Source organism: Camellia sinensis, chromosome 2 (assembly GCF_055761805.1).
Source record: "Camellia sinensis isolate YWXY chromosome 2, ASM5576180v1, whole genome shotgun sequence".
Taxonomy (NCBI): Eukaryota; Viridiplantae; Streptophyta; class Magnoliopsida; order Ericales; family Theaceae; genus Camellia; species Camellia sinensis.
In genome coordinates, this window is record NC_138962.1 from 195,401,241 (window position 1) to 195,406,776 (window position 5,536).

Here is a 5,536-nt window from a genome sequence, read left to right on the forward strand (position 1 = left end):
AGATAGTGCAATGAATGTGAATACACAAAACAGTGTAATCTCAAGTAGAATGCACAAAACAGTGCTACATGGGTGCACATAACCATGCGATGTAAGATAAATGCACAAAACAGTGATATGGAAGATGTATAAAACAGTGCTATGTAGGGTGCACAAAGCAGTGTGATGAAGGTGAATGCACAAAATAGTACGATCTCAAGTAGAATGCACAAAACAGTGCTACATGGGTGCACAAAACCGTGCAATGTAAGATGAATGCACAAAATAGTGCTATGCAAGGTGCACAAAATAGTGCGCATCATGTACCTTATGAAATGAGTGTAGAGCAACTTGCCATAATTCATTGAAATGTTATTGAAAAAACATTATGGAAGGTAACTCAGCAAAGCAAGAGCAATCAATCACGCAGTTCAAATCAACTAGAGTGTATGAGCATACATGCATAATCCAAAGCATTAATCTGAGGGAAGATGACAATCCCAAGAGAGTTTTGAAATGGCTGGAGACAACTTTCGCAAGTTGAATCATATTAGAATCATCATGGGGGTAAACCACCCTAATCCAGGGGAAAGTTTCCTATAAATGGCTCTAAGCGGATTGAGAGAAAGGTTGAGTTCATGCCCCTTATTCACTTGATGACCCAATTAGATGCACTGAAAATTGCCCTTAGTATCTAGTCACTGGCCATCGGTTGGGTTCATGCCCCTTGTTCGATGGATGGCCTGATCAGATGTATTGAAAATTGCCCCTGGTGTCTAGTCATTGGCCGCCGGTTTTCAATATTATGTCGGCACATGTAATGGGGATCATCAGATCCTGGAACGGTTGCCAACCAATCAGACTCATGCTTCTCTTCTGTCCCAGCATATTAAGAACTTAGTCTAGTCCCCTCCAAAGCAGTGATGGATTTCTCATGTACATTTTGCACTGATCATGAATGCAATGCCCCATGTATGGGCACTCTCAGTTTGTTTATGAATTCCACACATGGACTTATTTTTGAGTCTTGAGCAAACACTCGTGTATGGAATTTTGACCATACCACTCTATTGATCTTTGAGCGACAAACTCGTTAGGGTGCCTCGATGAACAGCGCTTTTTGAGTAACAAATACGCTATGATGACTTGAAGAAAAACGCAGACTGAGACAAACACCAGGCACAACACAACAAAACTCACAACTGCCCAAAAAGCAGAAAAGGACTCAAGGTAACTAATCATTCATAGTTCCCCCAGTATTACTTATGTTCCCTTTAGAACTCAATTTCGCAAAATCTGAGTTTTGATTCCTTTTTGTTGCTGAAGATTGAGATTCTACTGATAAGTTCAAGTATTGAAAATTGTTCCACTTGCTGATTCAAGCTAGTTTTTCCTTACACAACGCAAGTATGTGATATGCACAGTAGTCGGTGTAGCTCATGGATTGATGCGAAGCTGACGACGTGAATTAGGTAAGATGATTGGGTTGAGATAGATGAAATGGATATGGTCGAGACCAAACTTCAGGATGAAGTTGCCTACGTATCCCAAGAATAGGAATCAGATCAACGTAGTTCATGGATAAGGTTCACTCAGGTGTTGACATTCTCCTTTTGCGCTCAAACTTTTGCCAAAATTGCCCTCTTGGGTTTTCAACCTCGCGAGCTCTATTTATTTGATTTCTCATTTTTCATGTTCTAACTTTTGCTTAGGTCGCCTTTTCGGGTTTTCAGCCTAGCAAGCCTCTTAAGGATAGTGTTACAACATTTGCAGTGAATTTGATTAATAGTCATCCTTGCCCTAACACTGAAACTGGCTTTGCCTTGATTTGAGCTTGGTTCTCCATTCTCTTACGTATGTCTTCTCCCTTTCTTTCGCTCACTTCCTTGTATTGGCTTCCCCTGATTCAGACAAAAATTCCTTTTCTCACGGTTGATTAGATTTCATTCCAATAAATGCCCCTGGCATGATGGTTGACTTCTTCATTATTTCTTTTCTCTTTTTCTTTTTCTTCTTTTTTTTTTCTCTTTTTCCTCTTCTTCTTTTCTTTTTCTCTTTTTCCTCTTCTTTCTCTTTTTTCTTTTGGTTTCTTTTATCAATTTCTTCTTGAAGTAATGAAAACAATAGGGGGAGGAATTCTATGATGGTAAGGGCTGAAAGCCGTCTTGTGTTCGCCAAAATGATTGTATAATGGTGAAGAGAATCCCCAGTACAATGTAGAATACCACGCACAATTATATCTTCGCAAGTTTTGTAGAAGAAACAGCATAAAATTTTTGAAACCATGAATGACTTTGCGCCGATAAGTCAGAATTCACTCAAACCATTCGGGGGATCCTTCTCAACACTTGAGCATATTAACAGAATCTCATTAAAAAAACAAATTCAAAGCTTTTCTATTTTCAAAAAGGTCACACATGCATTACTATAGGCACAATAAAATGATCAAAAACTTGACTCCTACTTTTTTTATAAAGATGAAAACCTGAGGGTACGGGAGAGCGATTCAAAAGAAAAGACTCAACTGATGCAACAACACAAGAAAAGATAAAGAAAATAAAACTCACAACAACTATTTACATGACACAACTCAAAACAAAATCAATACCCTTGAAACGAAAAGGGTTTTCACTCTCTAAGTCCATTGGCAGATTTCAAAAACAACATCAAGTAGCCCATAGGAGAGTCCAAATCTGCCTTCAATTTAGCAATACAACATCAACGCCCCATAGGATCTCATAGATTGATCCTCAAAATTACGTTGTCCCCACACATCTTCTTGACCGAAACAATTGCTTTTTTACACCATGCCCTTAGTTCAGAAGGCCATTTGCAAATCCTTTCGATAATTCCCCTAGCTGAGACTGAGGTTCATCATTCTAACCATAAGTGCTGACATCTTTAGAGAGCCCATTGCTTCATCAAGCTTGAACTCACCAAGATCGAGTAAACTTTCCATCTCTTCAAAGATTTTGTTTCTTTTTCTCAGATCGGAATCGGAAGATTCAGGAATGAACACAATGGGTTTGGGCTCATTAACGGGTATGATGTGTTGGCTAGGGTAATGGTTAGTCGTTGGCAAACTGTGGGTGGGTTTTATGTTATGGCGTGGCAATCTATTGCAGTTAGGGAGAAGGTTATTGATAGCTTTGAGATTTTCAGGTGGGGTGATGACCTTATTGTCAATCAGGTCTTGAATTTCATGGCGAAGGCGAAAGCAATGGTCAGTATGATGACCATACTGCTGATGAAATGTGCAATACTGTGTAAGGTCATGTCTAGGTGGGAGAGGTTTCGAGGATTGAGCGGTTTGAGATACCTTTTCTCCATCAATACCTTCAATGCACAGGTTAGGCTCTTATGAAGTTAAGCGAAGGTTTATTTTTGGGAGCAAGGAGCACTAGGTTTAGAAACATTGGCAAATGTTTGGTGGGTGTTGGCCGGGTATTCATGGGCTTGGGACTGGAATTACGATGGGTGTTTCTGGTAGAGTATCCCTTTTCATTGTTTGCCCCCTGATTCGAAATACTCTCAACCTGAGCGACAAAAATGTCATCCACAGTCTTTGCAACAACTTCAAGCACTTGCTGCTTGTTCAACCTTTTGACTTTTAAAGTCTCAATAGACCACTAAAGATGTGCATAGAGATCACTACTTGTCCCGGCCTTGTTCTTACCACTTGCTTCTGCTTGGCCAAGGGATTGGGTGGCTATATTGAAACGAGGCCCATTTGTTATTGATCTGTCATCACCCAGACTTGAGATAGTTTTGGGTTGGCCCTTTTCAATTGCAGCTCGCCCCAAGATTAGGGAGTTTTTTAACGGGATTGAAACCCTAAATATTAAATCTGCCACCGTTTCTTGAAGGTCTTCAATCATCCCCAACATCTCAACAGTAGTGGGTTCGGCTATTTGGCACTTTTAGCGTACCCGAACCAGATTGGGTGTATCCATCATGCACAAATCGGTACTTTCAACAATGAAAACCTTTGGCTTGGACAGATGAACTAGGGTGATGTATATGTTGGGGTTAAAGGTAGGTGGTAGTGTATGGATAAGGTTAAGGTGAGGATGAGGTAATTGGTCGTGAATGGGAAGTGGGTTGGTAGTAACATTGGGTTCTTGCGGTAGAGCTATTGTCTGGTTGTCGATAAGATTTTGAACCTCATGATGAAGGTGGTAGCAACGATCAGTACCGTGACCGCGCTGCTGATGGTATGTACAGTATTTAGTGGGGTTATGTTTAGCAAGAAGTGGGTTAGGCAGAGGTTGGAGATAAAGGGGTTTGAGATATCCTCTTTCTATCAGGACTTTTAGTGCCCTGGTTAGGCTTATATAGAGGGGGGTAAAAGTTCTGTCTTGAGCTTGGGTTGGGCTGGCTGTTTGTGGACTAGTGTTAGCAAAAGGGGGTTGGCAATTTTGGAAGTGGCGACGATATTGATTTCAATGGGTTTGGGAATAGTGCTACTATTAGCATTGGTACTTTCAGAAAACACCCTCCTTGTTGGTTCGCTTGTTCTAGGAATAATCCCTCTGTTAAATGCACTCTCAATCTGAATCCCTAATTTATGCAAAATTTTGAAAGTGAACAGTGGAACGACTATTAACTTTTTTAACATATCAGGCTCAAGGTTCTGCACCATTATCCGCACTTGGTCCCACTCAGAAGGTCAACCTGTCATTTGTGATGCCTTTACTCTCCACCTTACAACAAATTCCACAAAAAGGTTCTTTAGGATTTTGGTAGGTTGTTTTAAGCTCTTGGGTGGTCATTTCAATTTGGGTATTGTAAGAGTACTGATTGACAAACGCCTCAGCCAAATCTTCCCAGCTCTGCTTCACTTTATCTTCCAACTTGGCGTACCAAATGGTTACTATACCCGACAGGGTTCTTCTATACAGAGAGAGTTTCTGAGGCTTAGTTAGTGTAATGACCCCGACCTCAGATTAATGCTAATTCATGATTAATTATGCTTACTAGTAATTTAGGAAGGATTTGAGATTTATTTACATGTGTATTGCATTATTTATGTGTTTCTATCTGTTCGCGATAAAATGATCTATTCATGTCTTTGACTTTAAATTGTGAATTGAAAGCCTTATCGGCGTCCGAATTAGAAATCGACTTGATTTATGTGCTAGTTAGGATTTATAGAATTTTATGGTAGGTTTAATTAAAATTCGGTTCGGAGCGATCGAATTAGATTAGATAACGTTAAATTACATTAGTTCAATTATTTATGACATTGCCATTAGTGGGCCACTTAGGTACCATTGCTTGGAACTCAATTGCATACACTTCATAACATTTCCTCAGCCATTTTTTGTGACAAAAAATGTAGGAAAGAGTGAGAGAAGAGAAAACTTACCTTTCATTGAGATTTGGCTTCGAGACTTGAGGAATTGGTAGAAGATTTGCAAAAATTGAGCTTCTTCACCTATAATTCAAGACTTAAGGTAGGAGACTCATCCTCTCACTTATGTATTTGAGTTGTTCTAGCATGGTCCATGGTGATATTAGTGATAGAAGTCTAGTTGTGGCTTAAAATGTTGAATTT